Source organism: Schistocerca cancellata, chromosome 5 (assembly GCF_023864275.1).
Source record: "Schistocerca cancellata isolate TAMUIC-IGC-003103 chromosome 5, iqSchCanc2.1, whole genome shotgun sequence".
NCBI lineage: Eukaryota > Metazoa > Arthropoda > Insecta > Orthoptera > Acrididae > Schistocerca > Schistocerca cancellata.
In genome coordinates, this window is record NC_064630.1 from 147,248,404 (window position 1) to 147,268,544 (window position 20,141).

Genomic DNA, 20,141 nt, shown 5'->3' on the forward strand with positions numbered 1-20,141 from the left:
AGCACACTCTTTCATTTGGGTGTTCGACATGTTAACCTTGTGAAAGCACGTTGTCGACTGACAACTTTTGTCATTGTTATTGATGCTGAGTTCGCTTCAATATCTTGATAATTTGACAAACTGTGATTGTCAATATATATTGTACGTTTGCCTGCCCCGTAAGGCTGCTGGATATCTTTAACTGCGCTAAGTGTCAAGCTTTGGTCCTCCTGGTCAAAGATTGTTATACTAGTTTACTTGCATTCGCAAAGCAAAGATAGGTAGAAGATGTTTGCCGATATACTTCAAATGGGTATTTGTTAGCAGGCAGCCGTTTCGCTGTTGGAAATGGTAAATTATCGCAGATTACTGTCTCCTGCGGTTGATGCTTTGTGGAATAACGTCAACCTGTACACACCAACTGTATGCCAATCGTTTTTTTCGTAGTTTTATAGTTAATGATGTATTATTAGAGGACGTTTTGTAAGTTTGTTGTTTTGCTCTCGGTGCTTACAAAGACAGATAATGTCTTTCCGCAGCAATAACTTTAGTAATTAGTAACAGAAACAAGGAAAAAAGCCACTCCTGCATTTGGAAAAATGCATTATTCCGAATGAGTTGAAAACAATGTTACAATAGTATCGTAACACAACGTAGACATGGGAAACTCTAAAAGATGCTTCTAATGAAATGACAGGTACAATTGAAAGCTGTCAATATTTGCATTGTTGTGGTACCAGTGTCCCTTCCTGGGGGAACTTGCAACCATCCGTGTGGCAGACGCTGTGTTTGAACTGTTTTTAACCAAGTTGCGAGTTCATAAGAGCTCAGAAACATGTACTATTTATTTATTTATTTATTTATTTTTTGGAGAGAAAGACGCTTTGTCCGGTTCACCGCTGTTGATAAACAGTGCTGTGAATGACCTGTTTGTGTTAATTATTGGGCTATTTACACGTTATCTCGCGTAAAGTTATTTTAATTTCATTACAAATTTACGAAGTTACGTACGCAAACGTTTTCTTAGTCATAGATATCTAGAGGCATTGAACAGCAGACTTTAATGATGTTGCTTGTTGAATAACACTGTCTGGCAGGTTGTGCAGGGTCTAGACTGCCAGGCGCTGTCAGAAAGTGGGATGTAGGTGGTATAAGAAGGGGAGCAGGGAAGGCGAAAGACCGGACGGGTACATTGGCAGAGGGTTGCACGCAAAGAGGGTGAGGGAATGTGAAGAGGGAGGAGGTGATGGGACCAGGATGCAGAAACTTGTGTGGAGGATGTGGGGACAGTAGGTTACTGTAGATTGAGGGCGGGATAATTTCAGGAGTGGAGAATGTGTTGTAGGGATAACTTCCATCTGCACAGTTCAGAAAAGCTGGTGGTGGAGCAGAGTATCCAGATGGCCTGAAGAAGAAGCCACTGCTGTCTAGCAGTTATGTTCAGCTGCATGTGGGGAAACTTCTTTGGGGGCTGGGAGTGCACAGCTTTTTATAGTGTGGTATGACTACAAACCAGTTTTCACAGTGATGAATAGCCACTGCCAGACTGCAGAATGGAGTGGGAAACTTCTTTGGGGGCTGGGATTGCAGTTTTGAGTTGATTGTGTTTTTGCGGTTTCTGGAAAATTGAAATGACATTATCTGTCACTATTACAACCTCCAGCAGACTGAACCAATCCATTGAATGAATAGGACAACAATCATTGCAATTTTCTAGCATTGAGTGAACACTGGATGAAGCTGTGACATCTGTTATATGTGCTACATGACTATTCCATGCTGTGATTACATGGTCCTTTACTGTCATTTTGCTGTATGTAGTCATTACCTTGGCCTAGAGTTTCACATATTTTTCAATATATTAACTGCATGTTTGTATAAGTTGAAGAAGAAAATCTTTAAAGAAATTTGAATTAACTCGTCCTGCAAAATTTCTCAGCATCCCCAGAGGAAGTTTTCGTATTCCAAAAATGGGTGAAAGGAGCATGTGTTCATGGAATACACCTGAACTAACTTCATTTTTCTGTTGTAGATCAACTTCAACAGAAGGATGATTACCACTGTCATTTAATGATTTCTTTCTCCCATTATAGTTAACCTGTTTCTTAGATCTCCATTTCCGTGCCATATGACCAATCCATTGACAATTAAAACATTGTAGTTGATGACATTGACTTTAAAATGACCCTTTCGTCCATGGTAATAACATTCTTAATTCGACACAAGCATTTTGTGATCATTCTGAGACTTAGTAGCACTGTCTGTCTCTTGCAGGTAATTGGCTACCTGCAGCACAGCTGCTATATCTTGTCGATTTTCCATTCTCACTCTGTGAGAAAATTATGGAGAAATCCCTCTTAGGGACACATCCTGTGCCCCAGTCTCAGCTTTTCTCAATAAAACTTCATCAGCATTCAGTTTGTTAGTCAGCTCATAAGTTTGGGTGTTCAGCATACATGTCCTGTCCAAGAGCACTTCAACAGTCTCATTTGACAATTGTCTCGTTACTTAACTTTTCTCAAAAGAAACAAGCACTAGTTTGTTTACTGTACTGTTGCTTTAAACAATTTGCTAACTCAGTAAATGTGGTTACTTTACTCGAAACCTCATGGTGCCTGATGTTTTTACTTGCTTCATCCAACAAGCACCATTTGGCCATCTGCAATGATGTTTGTTCAGTCCAGTTGCACAATCTGGCTGTGGATAAAACACGTCTTGAATAAAAATAGTGGCATCCTCCAATGTTTTGCCAGAAAAAAGGGAAATAAGACTAGCAGCTGCAGGATCCACAGATGGAAAAGTACTGCAAGCCTTCATTTAACTTCACTAAGAGTGTGAAGGATTTCCCATTTGACTATGTAACTGCTGTGCCATTGGCTCATTCTGTTCTTTTAATAATTTAACCTGTTCTGTCAGAGCTGATACTGTGATGCTGTAATAGCTGCTCATGTTTGTGCCATATTTGTGCAGTTTCCTTTCCTAAATCAGTAAGTCTTATGCACCACACACAATACACAATGTAGCGAATATCAGAATTTACTTATTACTTTGTCTCATCGACATCCAATGAAATTAACAAAACTGTCCTTTGCATGACCATACTGCAGGTGGAATATATTACAGGAATAAACTTATAAGGTGTTCTGTGCCCAGGCAAATTACAAATTTTGTGATCTACTGGTTCAAAATATCCTTTACTATAATTCCCTTTAAATTCAGATAGTAGGCTTTGCAAAAAGTGGCTCTGAACTCACTATGTTATTCTGGACATGATCACCACCAAAACGTCCTTGTGTGACAAACAAAGCTTTTCACTAATTCACCCCACAATTTTTTAACTGCTGATGTGGCTCTGTACAAAACACTTCATACAGCCTTCTGATGTAGATGCTGCAAGAGTCAGAAGCCAACCACTTCGTGACACCAGTTTTGTAAGAGGCAACTATTGGGAGAATGTAAATAGAGTTGGTTTTGGGTCAGGAGGCACTCTCTCAGTTTGCTTTTTGCGAGTTTTCCTTGGATGGTATGACCTGTGGTCTGCAGTTGGCATAGTGAAAGAAGATTCAGGATTATTTATTTCCATAACATACAGGTAGCATCATGACTTACAGTTGGCATCGTCCATTAATGCCCGCTGAGGAATCACGTCAGAAGTTGGCCTTCAGTCCGCTCAAGGCAGGTGACTCTGCACACTTTGTTCCAGCCGGCTGTTGCACTGGTGGTTCGCCGCATGCGGTAGCCCCAACACCGGCTGTACTGTGATGCCGCAGCAGTGAGGGATGGCAGCGCGTGTATTGACTTCCACATGCTGACTTGGGAGGTGCTTTGTCCCCTCCCGCTCACCACCCTTCATCATCCATCATACTGTGATGACGGTTACTGTGTAGCCATGAAGTTCCATGATACTGGCCTGCTGTCCAGGTAGTCCCATTCAGTCTACATGGATGGTAGGAACAGTTGTCCTGATGTTGGTGGAAGGAAAGACCTCCAGGTCCACCCATCTGCAATAGAGGCAAGACTGTGGTCTTGAACTCTGTGACTCATGATTATGCCAAGGTAGCAGTCTCTTGCGCTAGTGGCTGCTGTTGTCCATAGTGTACAGGAAATCTAAAACAGATCTCTGCCAGATGTCACTTCACTGCAGTCAGGGAATTGAGAGTGAATGCTGCATCTGCCATTGATCCATCTGACTGCCTTATGAGCTAAACTACTGAGGTATTTATGGAGCGACATAGTGGCCAATGTTTACTCGACATCAATCATCATGACCGCATAGGGCTTGTATTACGAAGGTATCAGCAGATTTCCTTCTACAGTGCTTGCTTAATGAGTTTATCATACAGAACTGGTTCATAAAAGCTCTTGGTATTGTTTGTTGCATTTGCCTTAGCATTTCTTCTGTCACATAGTCAAGGTAAATATGACCCTGTTTGACTGCTCTTACCCACTACATTCTGCCTTAATTCTGCTGCCTGGCTCACCAGAAACACTGATGCTGCGTTTTGCCCTGACCCAGTCTCGGTAGCAAAATGTTTTCATTGCGGCTGCCCCGTGTTGATATTGCCATAATGTAGTGAGATAGCTTCTTTCTGGGACTTTGAAAATTTTACCTGTTTTACTGCTCTATACAAGGTTAGCAACGTTGAATTGCTATGTCATTCTACTTGAGACTTTGTGATTTTGTTATTTCACATGTACCGTCCTGAAGTCGTACATGGTTGGCCTGTGTACATCAGGATGTCCAATTTTTGGTGTTTTTGAACACATTTTGATTGAACAGTTTTCACTGTGTGTTGATTGTGATTACTGTATATATAGTGCTCCTGACAGTTCTTCTTTCTTTCTTTTTTTTTCCTGTTGTTGTGTCTGTGGTCTGATACATTTGTTGTGTGAATGGTGGGGCCTGCTGGGGGGGATATTGATTGTGGAGGGATATTGAATGGGGTCACAATAATAATTTTTTTTAAGTGTCTTTGTTGGGAGGTTGTGTTACTATTTAGTCTGATTATGTTCTGTGTCTTGCTTGGTTTTTGCTTGAGTGCTTAACATGATCAGTGCATTGTTACTTACATTGATTTAGTAATTTGTTACAAGGGCTCTTTGTGTGTGAAAGTTTTCCTGTGATGTTAGTAGTTATCTGTTATTAGTGTTCATTCTAATTTTCATATTCTGTTTCATGTTAGATGGTTCATACCCATGCTTCATTAGATGTTCAGCAAAGTTAGAATGGCTGTTTTCATACTTCAGGCTTCCTATATGTTCTTTATATGTAGTCTCGAAATTTCTGCCTACCATCCCCAGATAAACTGCTGTGCAGTCTTGGCCTTCTGGTAAGTAACAGCCCCTATTTTCTTTCGTTTGCTGCTGGGGTCTGTAAATGTGACAATACTTTTTTGTTCTGTGTTGTGTGTGTTGCTTTGGTATATTTGCTATTCTGTGTGTTTTGGGTTTACATGCTAAAATGTGCCATTTAGTTTTGGTAGGCATGTCATGATTGTTCCTGCTCTTTGTGTTTGTGTCTCCTCTAATGTCCTTGCTAGTCGTGGAATTTTTTGGTGCTTGTTCTGTCCACTTATTTTCAGTTTTTGTTAGTTGTGCTTGAGTTTTTGTATTATGTGTGTGTTATATCCATTGTTGTTGGCTATGGGTAGTATTGTTTCATATATGGTGAATGGGATTTCGTTCAGTGTATCATGTTGGACAGCTACTAGTTTGTGTTTTGTGGGCAGTTTTTCCCAGAGCAGGCACCCACCACATGCGCACACATAACAAATGAACCTCCAACTATGTACAGATCTCAACACAAACCAAAGCTTAAGGAAAAAGACACAGTTACTGTTGGCAGTACTATACACAGTAACTGTTGGCAATAGGCAACAATATACAAAGTAAACTCATTCAATCAACACTTAGTGAAAGAGATAATATATGAGAAGGAAAGTTGCTACTCACCATATAGCGAAGATGCTGAGTCGCAGATAGGCACTACAAAAAGACTCTCACAATTAAAGCTTTCAGCCATTAAGGAGTTTGTCAACAACAGGCACACACATACTCACATACTCACACACATCAACACACACTCACACAAATGCAACTCACACACACAACTGCAGTCATGGGCAACTGAATGAGTGTGGTTTCAGTTGCATGAGACTGCAATTGTGTGCACACACGCGCGTGCGTGTGTGTGTGTGCGTGTGTGTGTGTGCGCGTGTGTGCGCGTATTGTTGACGAAGGCCTTAATGACCAAAAGCTTTAATTGTGAGTGTCTTTTTGTTGTGCTTATCTGCGACTCAGCATTTCCACTATATCGTGAGTAGCAACTTTCCTTCTCACTTATTGTTTCATTCCATCCTGGATTTTCCACAGTGAAAGAGAGGTATTCTGTTGAAATGTGTTCAAAAATGTCAAAAATCGGGCATCATGGTGTACACAGGCCAATTACATACAACACCAGGATGACACATGCAGAATAATGTCACAAAGTTGTGAGTAGAAAGAAATAATATTTTTATTTTACAAAATCTGTGCTCAAAAAACTTGTTTTTTAACCAGCATTAAGAGAAAAATTAAAGAAAGTAAATCATTATCTAATGCAGTTATTGTATGTACTACAGGCCAGATGCTTCTTAAATAAAGAGAAGTGAAACACATATGGCACAGAACAAAAGTCTCCCGTGTGGTTGCATAGATGGATCATATATCCAAGAATTGTGTAGAAATTGCTGTCATCACTCAACTTAGAATTGAGTAGCTTGTTGATATAATTTTTTATATGCACTCATTTACAAGGAGTGTGAACATGCTGATGACTTTCTGAGAGTAAATTGAGTGTCTCTAGGTAAATGAATGATTATTCCTGAAATGGGGGTGGGGATTTTAACTGTGTAGCACAGCTGTTGTGATGCTGGAGGCAGTTGTTTGTGTGTAACATTTCATATTAATAAAACAGCAATACATACACAAATCAGTTGTGGAGGCTACTGAAGGAAAGTGGCAAAAGCTCCTGTGTACCTGACACTAAGGTAGCTTATCAGTTGCTGAAGTACACATTGGTGTAGCATTGAAAAGTAACGGAAGAAGAGCAGTGTCATGCCAGTGTACAGAGAAATCTTTCAGAATGTTCACATAACTTAAAGTAAGAAAACTGTTCTTTGTGAGCGTGGAACTTGGCTCTGTTGAAAAGATATTTTAAAAATTGTTCCATTCTATTGTGTCAGGGTGCTATAGCAACCATTTTCATATTATTTCAGAATAAAAAGTCTTGGTTGTGAAATTATTTAATATCTGTGACACCTTTGACTTTTCAATGGCATAATCAAATTGTGTAAAAATAGCTGGATATGAAACCCATCCATCATAAAAGCATATAAAATGCAAGCTGGACCTTGAACACACCACCTGACTTCTCCATAGTAGTACAAAATAGGACTATGGTTACAAAATAAACACAGTATGAGTCACATACTGGCAACGGTGAGGAAAGCGTTTCTGAAGAAGAGAAATTTGTTAACATCGAGTGTAGATTTAAGTGTCAGGAAGCCGTTTCTGAAAGTATTTGTATGGAGTGTAGCCATGTATGGAAGTGAAACATGGACAATAAATAGTTTGGACAAGAAGAGAATAGAAGCTTTCGAAATGTGGTGCTACAGAAGAATGCTGAAGATTAGATGGTTAGATCACATAACTAATGAGGAGGTATTGAATAGAATTGGGGAGAAGAGGAGTTTGTGGCACAACTTGACAAGAAGGGACTGGTTGGTAGGACATGTTCTGAGGCATCAAGTGATCTCAAATTTAGCATTGGATGGCAGTGTGGAGGGTAAAAATCGTAGAGGGAGACCAAGAGATCAAGACACTAAGCAGATTGAGAAGGATGTAAGTTGCAATAAGTACTGGGAGATGAAGCAGCTTGCACAGGATAGGGTAGCATGGAGAGCTGCATCAAACCAGTCTCAGGACTGAAGACCACAACAACAACAACATGAGTCACATGCAGCACAATGTCCCTTTGACATGCACATAAATACTGGAGTAGTATTTGTGCGTTCTACCAAAGTGTTCCTCAAAAGGCAGTTGGCGTCCTTGTGTTAGAGTCCACTTTCATATGCCACTGTGATATTACTCCTGAAGACCCAGCGCCAATCTCGCGATTCAACACTGTGGATCATTCAGGATTGTCAGCCAGCATAGAGAATTGTCCTGTGTCACAAAAGTGACTGGTTTGCCAGATAAATGCGGCTGAAAGTTGTTGATGGCACAAACAACAGCAAGGCACTCTCCATTGTAGAGTAGTTCATCTTGGACTTGGTGTCCTGTGGAAGTGTGTGCTGTCACCTTTTCAGAAACTTTCTGAATTTGTACTAGATTCACACCTATCCTATAGCTTCCATCATCAGTGTGAATTTCTGTATGGTATCAGCATTCTTGTCATGCAATTGTAGGACTTCTAGCACTTCCTTAAGGGCAAAGATCTTTCGTGCACCTCCTTACAGCAAAATTTGGTCTCACCCTCCAGTAGCTTTTGCAAGTGGCATTCTTAGGTACAGAAATTGTTACTGAATCACTGGTAGTTCCAAGGAGTCAGAAAATCTGTGACTGCTCTTATTGTCTCTGAATCACGATGGACTTCATTGCCATTAACTGTATGTCAGAGATTGACCTTTTTTTCCCCTCCATCATACATGATGAACAGACTTCCTAGAGTTGAGTGGAGGCCTGTAGTGTGAACTCACTTGAGCATGGTTGTCAGGTGGCTTTGATGCTGTTCATATGTTCTTGAAACAATGACAATGTCGTCCACATAACAAAGGCACTTTTACCTACTTAAGGTGTTTAAGCAGGCTGTCCATCATATGCTCGAAGGTGGTTGGAGTGTTACAGAATCAGTATGTGTTGGAACTAGTGCAGAAAATAAGTAATCCCGAACATGAAAGATGCAGGAATAAGGCAGGCTATATTTTAACATCCATTACATTGAACAGCACATTTACAGTCAATAATTATGGTAATGCCACAGAGTATACAAAGCAGTCATAGAGGTCCATTATACTCCATGCACTACACTTTATCACACACACACACACACACATTTGCAAATGAAATTATTGTTCATATATCCTTCAACACCTCCTTTGAACAGATATTTCAGATGTCACTTTCACAAGTTAAATCCTGTTGTCTCACTGTCTTCCAAAACTTCTCTTTGTTCAAGGGTTTGGTTAGTATATCAGCCAACATCCCTTCTATGCATAAGTAGTCTACCTCGTGTTCCTGTGCTGTACGTGATCCCTTATAAAATGGTGCTTTCTATCAATGTATTTGGTTGTGGCACTAGTAACATTAGTTTTGACAAAATTTATGGTTTTCTTGTTACAGAATGTCTTGTTGGGTTCCATATTGATATTAGGTTCTGTATCACCATTTAAGAGTTCTGATCCACAATGCTTCTTGAATATAGAACCGGGAATATAGGTCCCCCCATTAATCTAAAACTACATCCGGTAATGGAATGTCTGCTCTCCAACTCACTTCCCCAGTCTGCATCACTATAGCCCTCGAGTTTATTTCCCTTTTTACAATATCTTAATTTATAGTTTCCCTTTAGATATCTAAATATCCTATTTGGTGGCTCTCCAGTGTTTTTCTCTTAGACTTTTGCAGAATCTACTTACAACATTTGTGATGAAAGCAATATCAGGCCTTTATGTGTGTGACAAATACAAAAGGCTCCCTATTGCCTCTAAAGTGGTACATTTTCATTTCGCTCTTCATCTTCTACATTGATCATTAACTTGACTCTCGGTTCTAGCATTGTAGAAATGAGTTTAGTCACTCATGCCAACTTTTCTACATATATTTCTTAATCTAATTTCCCATTTAAGTAAGCTTTCTTCACATCCATTTGGTGAATTAATAAATCTTCCTTTATTGCCAGGGTAAAAGGTACTTAAATGATTCATATTTTACCACTGGCGAAAACATCTCTCTCTGCAGTCTGTCCCTTCTTTTTGTGAATATTCCTTGACTATATTTTGGTGTTGCACTCCCAGGTTTTGCTCTATTAAGTACCTATTGTGATAGTAACGGTTTTTTCCTTTCTGACATTTCAATCCTTTCGAAAGTTCCATTTTGGCAAAATGACTGTAATTCTCTTTCTATAGCTTCTCTCCGTTGTTGGGAATTAAACTGTTGTAGGTTCATCATTTAAAGATTGGGCTATACGCCTTTCATTATCAGTGTATTCTTCAGGTTTAGGTACACAAGAAGAGCGTCTCAAAACATTTTATTCCTCTTCTGTAGCCAGTAGAACTTCATCTTCATAGAATGTATCCGTTTGTTCGTTGCCCTCTTCTTTTTCTTCTTCTTCATTTCCCGTTTTGTTTCCAGAATTAGTATTTCGTGCCCTTGATGACATAATGAAGTGGTTGTATTCTCCTGATGATCTTCTTTTATTTCATTGTTATTATTCTCAAGGAGTATGACATCTCTGTTAGTCAGTATCTTCATATTTGTAGGATTCATGAGTCGGTAACCCTTTGAGTTTTCACAATAGCGTACAAAAATATATTTCTTTGACTTTGGCTCCCATTTTTCCCTTAGTTGTTTCGGGATCTATACCACAGCCTTGTATCCAAAAACCTTTTGAAGTTGCTTAGATTTGGCTTCTCCGCTGTCACACTTCGTAGGGTGTTCAGTTTTTACTGCTTCGGTAAGAAATAAATTGATCAAATATGCAGCTATCGACATCGCCTCTGCCCATAAACATTTAGGTAACCCAGCATCAGTTCATATACTTTTTGCATTTTCAACAATAATCCTATTTGCTCTCTCTGCAACTCCATTCTGGGCTGGACTGTATCTGATAGTGGTTTGGTGTCTTCTTCCCCTTTGAACGTTTCTTGAATTTTTGATTGGTATACTCTGTTCCTTTATTAGATCTGATGATTTTAACCGTCTTTCCCTTTTCTCTTGCCACTGTATTATGAAGGGCCCCCAAAATATCACTCACTCAATCTTTAGAACTTAAAAAATAAACATGGTTATATCTTGAATAGTCGTCTACAAAAGTTACAGAATAATGGCATCTTCTTATAGTTTCACACTTCATCAGTCTACTAACATCTGTATATATTTACTGGAAGATGCATACTTCTGCTTTTGCTAGACTTAAAGGGTAATCTAGTCTGTTTCCCTTGTACAGATATGTGACAGTTTTCTTTACATTTACCACAATCGTCCATTTCCATCATGATAGCCTTCAAAAATGAAATACCTTTTCTGTTTAGGCGTGCAAGTCTTCTGTGTCATAAGAAACCTTTTGCATACGGAATGGTTTAAAACTTCATCTACATATTTAGCAGTGTCTAACTGGAAAATTCCCTTTTCATTTGTTGCGGTACCTATAACTGCTCCATTTATGAGGGTAAGTCAATTATTATCCACAGAGTAGTTATAAATTTTTATTGTAATCAAATAGGAAACTTCCACGGACATCATTTTTTGGCACAGTCTCCTTGTGTTTCAACGCGCATGGTCCAACGTTGCACAAGCTTCCTGATTCCCTCATAAAAGAAGGTTCTTGATTGAGCTGTGAGCCAGGAATGAACCTCTTCTTTCACTGCTTCATTTGAGGAAAATTGATGGCCCCTTCATGCCTGTTTGAGTGGATCAAACAAGTGCCGGCCGCAGTGGCCGTGCGGTTAAAGGCGCTGCAGTCTGGAACCGCAAGACTGCTACGGTCGCAGGTTCGAATCCTGCCTTGGGCATGGATGTTTGTGACGTCCTTAGGTTAGTTAGGTTTAACTAGTTCTAAGTTCTAGGGGACTAATGACCTCAGCAGTTGAGTCCCATAGTGCTCAGAGCCATTTGAACCAAACAAGTGATAGTCAGAAGGGGCAAGATCGGGACTGTATGGAGGATGATCCAGTACTTCAAATTTGAATTTCCAGAGTGTTTCAGCAGTGTGGGCAGCAGTATGTGAACAAGCATTGTCGTGCAACAACACAACACCTTTTGACAGCAATCCTCGGCGTTTGCTTTAAATTGCAGGCTTTAGCCTGGCAGTAAGCACCTTACTGTAATGTACACTGTTTATTGTTGTGCCCTTTTCTCCATAATGTTCCAGTACTTGACCTTGTGTGTCCCAAAAAACTGTAAGGATCGTTTTCCTGCAGACGGTTGGTTTTTGAACTTTTCTTGCATGGCGGATTTGGATGTTTCCATTCCATATTCTGCCATTTACTCTCCAGCTCGTAATGATGGGTCCATGTTTCATCACCAGTAATAATCCTGTCTAAGTAGTTGTCCCCTTCGTTACCATAGCGATCCAAATGTTCTTTGCAGATGTCCAAGTGCGTTCGTTTATGCAACTGTGGGAGTTGTTTTGGGACTCATCGTGCACAAACTTTATGAAACGCAAGTCTGTTGTGGGTGATTTCGTAGGCAGAACCGTGACTAATTTTCAGACAATGTGCCACTTTGTCAGTAGTTAATCGTCTGTCTAAGAGAATCATTTCACGTGAATGCTCAATGGTTTCTTCATTTGTGGCATTAAATGGTTGTCCGGCTCTTTCATTATGCGTAACACTTGTGTGACCATTTCAGAATTTTTAAATCTATTCGTAGACACTCTGTTGTGGCAAAACACTGTTCCCGTACTGTACTGGAAGTCTTAGATGAATTTTCCCCGATACGCCTTCTGACTACAAAAAACTTGACACTGAATGTTGCTCTTCTTTGGTGCAAATACAGTGGAGCAGCCATGATTAACAGCACGGCAGTGATAACGAAACTAACCTAGCAGCTTGAAAATTGCAAAGATATAACAACAAATAAACAAAGCATGCATAATCAACGTAAAATGACACTACTACCAAAATAAACAAAAATATAACTAAATTGCAGATAATAATTGACTTACCCTCATATATTGAAGGTTACTCTGTTTCCCTTCTTGGCTTTCGATCAAGCTAGTTGCTACATCTTTTACATAGTAAATATCATGTGCCATATTATTTTATTTTTCTCCATTTACAGGTACCTTAAGACCAACTTTCCCAGCAAGCTCACAGTGTGATTTGGGACCATCCACTGTAAATATACCCATATAGATTTTATTAGTGACATCATAAAGAGCTGCTTTGGCTCTAGTAATATACATTGATGCTCCTGAATCTAATATCCATTCTTGTTCTTCATTACTTGTTACTCCCAAAAGTGTAATAAATGGAGAGTTCCTTACTTGATCAACATTTCTCTTCTCTGGACTATTTGAGTCATACCTTTTTTCCTTTGACTTGACCTTTAGCAGCATTGGGATGTGATGTGTGACATCTTCTGGCAGTTGTAACAGTTGACTGGTTTTTTCTTTCTCTCCCTACAATAAAGTGTTGAAGCCGTCTCCTCCTCTGAAGTAAGACACACTGACCAATTTTCATGCCCTGCAGGATCTTCACTTTTGTGCTTTCTCCCGTGATCGGTATGCCCAAACTTTCTAACCCCATAATCATGGGTTTTTTGGGCAGTCCTGCTAACAATAATGTACCTACCCATTCATCTGAAATCTCAAATCGATGTTCCTGAATCAATTCGATGTGGATATTATCTTGTTGGCATACTTGTCAACGTTCTTGCAGTTATCGAGTTGAGTTGTTATAAGTTCACATTGTAATCAAACTTTTCTTGCAAGGCCACTGTCCTCAAAATCAGTCAATAGTATCAGCTTTGATCTTGCCTTCTGGTCCTTATTTGCGTAATTTTGCTCAGTGGTCTTCAGAGTACCATTCATGAAGTCCCATAAATGGCCCAAATGCAAGTATCCTTCCACAGCAAATTTCCACGTAGCGTAGTTCTCCTGATTTACAAGTATCTCTATTTGCAGTATTTGTGCTGCACTCATCACTCATTTTCACAATTACTTTTACTGGTAGTAAAGACAGTATTAAACTATACCACAATTGGCTTTTCCCGATAGCTTTCACTACTTACTTCCATGACTGTTCAAACAATATTTCCTTCTGTATGTCAGAATACTTACAGCAAATGCATTCACTGGTGCCTGGGCTCATAACCTGTTGGAACTAGCACAGCAAAGTAATTCTGAACACGGAAAATGCAGAAATAAGACAAGCTATAATAAATGAAAAGCACCAGTTTGCTTTTGTTCTACAATATTATTTTTATTGTGTCAACCAGTTTTCGGCTTACAAGGCCATCTTCAGACATTTACTGAGTATTTTCTCCAAAGAAGTTACAATGTTTGCAAACATTTGAAGAGAAGTAACACATCTAGACTGAAGCAGAAGCATACAGTAAGTAACATCTTAGACGGTGTGGTGGTAATGCAATGAAAAAGTAAAAAATTGAACAGTAAATAAATAACAATGGAGTAGACAGCAAAAACTTTAACACAGAATAGGAACAGCATGCCTACATAAGTTTTCATTAATAAACAAAACTAATAAAATAAAATTAGTACTTGACAAGGCTACATCAGGAGGTATAAAACATGGAGAGTGGTACACAAACCAATTAAAAGAAGAAAGAATTATCAATGTAACTACAGAATATATAAGGAACTTAAGCAATATCAGTAAGATAAACAGAAATAAATAAATAAATGCAGGAAAATGAAGGTGTTTGAGGGAGCATACAGTAAATGCTATCTTTGATAGTGTGGTGTTACTGCATTTTAACATTAAATGGAATACATAGACAACTTTGTTAAAACAAAAGAACTTAAATGAATACAGGAAAATGGAAATATGTAGGAACAGACAGTGTGAGAAGTAATGTACAACAGAGATGATTATGTAAAGTTTGGGAGAGGGGAAGTGTTGAGCTATGTCTGGTCATTTAGGATTAGATCTGGACTGTGAGTAAGATGTTTGTTAATTTCCAGGGCTTCCAGCATATTGAGTTTATGGCCTTTGTTTGCTAAGCGAAGTACATGGGACACTGGCTGGTAGTTGTGACCCTCACTCAGTATATGCTCAGCAAATGCGGAGTCAGAATTCTGCAACCTCAAACTGCATTCATGTTCAGCCAGTCTAGTTGCTATGTGTCTGCCTGACTGACCGATGTAAAATTTGTCACAATCAGAACAAGTGATTTTGTCTACCTCACTGTTGGCTAATAACTGGATCTTATCTTTGCTATTAAAAACACACTGTCTTGTCATGTTCTTAACATAGTAGGAAAGCCTATACTTGAAGGCTTTCAGTGCTTTGCCTACAATCTGTGATACCCCACCTAGAGATGGTAGTGTACACCATTTCTTGCAGAGTGTGGATGGGGAAGCAGGTGGGGCATAGAGGAGGGATATAATTTTCCGGTTTTGTTTCCTGTGCAAGATGTGGTCAGTAAGAACTGGACTGTAGCCATTGGCTGTGGCAATACATTTTATTGTATCTATCCAATGTAGCCGATGTCCTGTGTGGTGTGCCTCAGGGCTCGGTGCTTGGCCCACTGCTTTTTCTGATTATGATTAATGATTTACCATCTAATGTAAGTTCCCATTCAATTTTATATGCTAACAATACAACCTTTATCAACAATGACCCTGACATTGAATTGTTAAAAAATATAACAGAAAATACCATCAGTGAAGCATCAAAATGTTTCAGAGCAAACGTTTTTTTTTTGTAATGAAAATAAAACACAGTTCATGTTTTTCAGTTTAAGAGATACCTTATTTCTGAATGTTTCAAATAATGTTAAATTTCTTGATATATATTTAGATAGTAAACTTAATTGGAATTACCATATCAACTATATATCTGCTAGGCTTTCTAGAGTAATCTATTTGTTGAGTAGGTTAAAAGGTTGTGTATCAGATCAGTATATTAGATCTGCATATTTTGCCTTCTTTCAGAGCATTATTTCTTATGGTTTACTATTATGGGGAAACTTCAGCCATGTACATGATATTCTTCTACTGCAAAAAAAGTTGTAAGAATTATCACTGATTCTGGTTGACTAGATTCCTGCAAGCCATTGTTTGTGAAACTTAAAGTTATGACTGTTGTTAATCTCTCTCTCTCTCTCTCTCTCTCTCTCTCTCTCTCTCTCTCTATATATATATATATATATATATATATATATATATATATATATATATGGTTATAATAGAAGGAAACATTCCATGAAGGAAAAATATACCTAAAAACAAAGATGATGTGACTTACCAAATGAAAGTGCTGGCAGGTCGACAGACACACAAACATACACACAAAATTCAAGCTTTCGCAACAAACTGTTGCCTCATCAGGAAAGAGGGAAAGACGAAAGGATGTGGGTTTTAAGGGAGAGGGTAACGAGTCATTCCAGTCCCGGGAGCGGAAAGACTTACCTTATGGAGGAAAAAGGACGGGTACACACTTGCGCGCGCACACACACACATATCCATCCACACATATACAGACACAAGCAGACATATTTAAAGACAAAGAGTTTGGGAAGAGATGTCAGTCGAGGCAGAAGTGCAGAGGCAAAGATGTTGTTGAATGACAGGTGAGGTATGAGTGGCGGCAACTTGAAATTAGCGGAGATTGAGGCCTGGTGGATAACGGGAAAAGAGGATATATTGAAGAGCAAGTTCCCATCTCCGGAGTTCGGATAGGTTGGTGTTAGTAGGAAGTATCCAGATAACCCGGACGGTGTAACACTGCACCAAGATGTGCTGGTCGTGCACCAAGGCATCTACATCTACATCTACATTTATACTCCGCAAGCCACCCAACGGTGTGTGGCGGAGGGCACTTTACGTGCCACTGTCATTATCTCCCTTTCCTGTTCCAGTCGCGTATGGTTCGCGGGAAGAACGACTGTCTGAAAGCCTCTGTGCGCGCTCTAATCTCTCTAATTTTACATTCGTGATCTCCTCGGGAGGTATAAGTAGGGGGAAGCAATATATTCGATACCTCATCCAGAAACGCACCCTCTCGAAACCTGGCGAGCAAGCTACACCGCGATGCAGAGCGCCTCTCTTGCAGAGTCTGCCACTTGAGTTTGTTAAACATCTCCGTAACGCTATCACGGTTACCAAATAACCCTGTGACGAAACGCGCCGCTCTTCTTTGGATCTTCTCTATCTCCTCCGTCAACCCGATCTGGTACGGATCCCACACTGATGAGCAATACTCAAGTATAGGTCGAACGAGTGTTTTGTAAGCCACCTCCTTTGTTGATGGACTACATTTTCTAAGGACTCTCCCAATGAATCTCAACCTGGTACCCGCCTTACCAACAATTAATTTTATATGATCATTCCACTTCAAATCGTTCCGCACGCATACTCCCAGATATCTTACAGAAGCAACTGCTACCAGTGTTTGTTCCGCTATCATATAATCATACAATAAAGGATCCTTCTTTCTATGCATTCGCAATACATTACATTTGTCTATGTTAAGGGTCAGTTGCCACTCCCTGCACCAAGTGCCTATCCGCTGCAGATCTTCCTGCATTTCGCTACAATTTTCTAATGCTGCAACTTCTCTGTATACTACAGCATCATCCGCGAAAAGCCGCATGGAACTTCCGACACTATCTACTAGGTCATTTATATATATTGTGAAAAGCAATGGTCCCATAACACTCCCCTGTGGCACGCCAGAGGTTACTTTAACGTCTGTAGATGTCTCTCCATTGAGAACAACATGCTGTGTTCTGTTTGCTAAAAACTCTTCAATCCAGCCACACAGCTGGTCTGATATTCCGTAGGCTCTTACTTTGTTTATCAGACGACAGTGCGGAACTGTATCGAACGCCTTCCGGAAGTCAAGGAAAATGGCATCTACCTGGGAGCCTGTATCTAATATTTTCTGGGTTTCATGAACAAATAATGCGAGTTGGGTTTCACACGATCGCTGTTTCCGGAATCCATGTTGATTCCTACATAGTAGATTCTGAGTTTCCAAAAACGACATGATACTCGAGCAAAAGACATGTTCTAAAATTCTACAACAGATCGACGTCAGAGAGATAGGTCTATAGTTTTGCGCATCTGCTCGACGACCCTTCTTGAAGACTGGGACTACCTGTGCTCTTTTCCAATCATTTGGAACCTTCTGTTCCTCTAGAGACTTGCGGTACACGGCTGTTAGAAGGGGGGCAAGTTCTTTCGCGTACTCTGTGTAGAATCGAATTGGTATCCCGTCAGGTCCAGTGGACTTTCCTCTGTTGAGTGATTCCAGTTGCTTTTCTATTCCTTGGACACTTATTTCAATGTCAGCCATTTTTTCGTTGGTGCGAGGATTTAGAGAAGGAACTGCAGTGCGGTCTTCCTCTGTGAAACAGCTTTGGAAAAAGGTGTTTAGTATTTCAGCTTTACGCTTGTCATCCTCTGTTTCAATGCCATCATCATCCCAGAGTGTCTGGACATGATGTTTCGAGCCACAGGGTGATCCTCATTGCCAACAAACACTGTGTGCCTGTGTCCATTCATGCGAATGGACAGTTTGTTGCTGGTCATTCCCACATATAATGCATCACAGTGTAGGCAGGTCAGTTGGTAGATCACGTGGGTGCTTTCACACGTGGCTCTGCCTTTGATTGTGTACACCTTCCGGGTTACAGGACTGGAGTAGGTGGTGGTGGGAGGGTGCATGGGACAGGTTTTACACCGGGGGCGGTTACAAGGGTAGGAGCCAGAGGGTAGGGAAGGTGGTTTGGGGATTTCATAGGGATGTACTAAGAGGTTACGAAAGTTAGGTGGACGGCGGAAAGACACTCTTGGTGGAGTGGGGAGGATTTCATGAAGGATGGATCTCATTTCACCATTACGACAGCTGCCACCCATTCCACATCAAACGGTCCCTTCCCTACAGCCTAGGTCTTCGTGGCAAACGAATCTGCTCCAGTCCGGAATCCCTGAAGCATTACACCAACAACCTGAAAACAGCTTTCGCATCCCGCAACTACCCTCCCGACCTGGTACAGAAGCAAATAACCAGAGCCACTTCCTCATCCTCTCAAACCCAGAACCTCCCACAGAAGAACCACAAAAGTGCCCCACATGTAACAGGATACTTTCCGGGACTGGATCAGATTCTGAATGTGGCTCTCCAGCAGGGATACGACTTCCTCAAATCCTGCCCTGAAATGAGGTCCATCCTTCATGAAATCCTCCCCACTCCACCAAGAGTGTCTTTCCGCCGTCCACCTAACCTTTGTAACCTCTTAGTTCATCCCTATGAAATCCCCAAACCACCTTCCCTACCCTCTGGCTCCTACCCTTGTAACCGCCCCCGGTGTAAAACCTGTCCCATGCACCCTCCCACCACCACCTACTCCAGTCCTGTAACCCGGAAGGTGTACACAATCAAGGGCAGAGCCACGTGTGAAAGCACCCACGTAATCTACCAACTGACCTGCCTACACTGTGATGCAAGCTATGTGGGAATGACCAGCAACAAACTGTCCATTCGCATGAATGGACACAGGCAGACAGTGTTTGTTGGCAATGAAGATCACCCTGTGGCTAAACATGCCTTGGTGCACGACCAGCACATCTTGGTGCAGTGTTACACCGTCCGGGTTATCTGGATACTTCCTACTAACACAAACCTATCCGAACTCCGGAGATGGGAACTTGCTCTTCAATATATCCTCTCTTCCCGTTATCCACCAGGCCTCAATCTCCGCTAATTTCAAGTTGCCGCCACTCATACCTCACCTGTCATTCAACAACATCTTTGCCTCTGCACTTCTGCCTCGACTGACATCTCTTCCCAAACTCTTTGTCTTTAAATATGTCTACTTGTGTCTGTATATGTGTGGATGGATATGTGTGTGTGTGTGTGTGTGTGTGTGTGTGTGTGAGTGTATACCCGTCCTTTTTTCCCCATAAGGTAAGTCTTTCCGCTCCCGGGACTGGAATGACTCGTTACCCTCTCCCTTAAAACCCACATCCTTTCGTCTTTCCCTCTCCTTCCCTCTTTCCTGATGAGGCAACAGTTTGTTGCGAAAGCTTGAATTTTGTGTGTATGTTTGTGTTCGTTTGTGTGTCTGTCGACCTGCCAGCACTTTCATTTGGTAAGTCACATCATCTTTTATATAAAGAAAGATGATGAGACTTACCAAACAAAAGCGCTGGCAGGTCGATAGACACACAAACAAACACACAAAATTCAAGCTTTCACAACATAACAGTTGCT

General features: G+C 40.6%; 1 protein-coding gene across 1 annotated transcript in view; it reads left to right on the forward strand.

The window, feature by feature from the left end:
- Positions 1 to 204: 204 nt before the first annotated feature.
- Positions 205 to 20,141, forward strand: part of LOC126188407 (hamartin) — a 281,221-nt gene continuing 261,284 nt past the window's right edge. The window contains exon 1 of the mRNA XM_049930009.1: positions 205 to 330. The gene's annotated coding sequence lies outside the window, so the exon portion shown is untranslated. The remainder of the gene's footprint in view (positions 331 to 20,141) is intronic.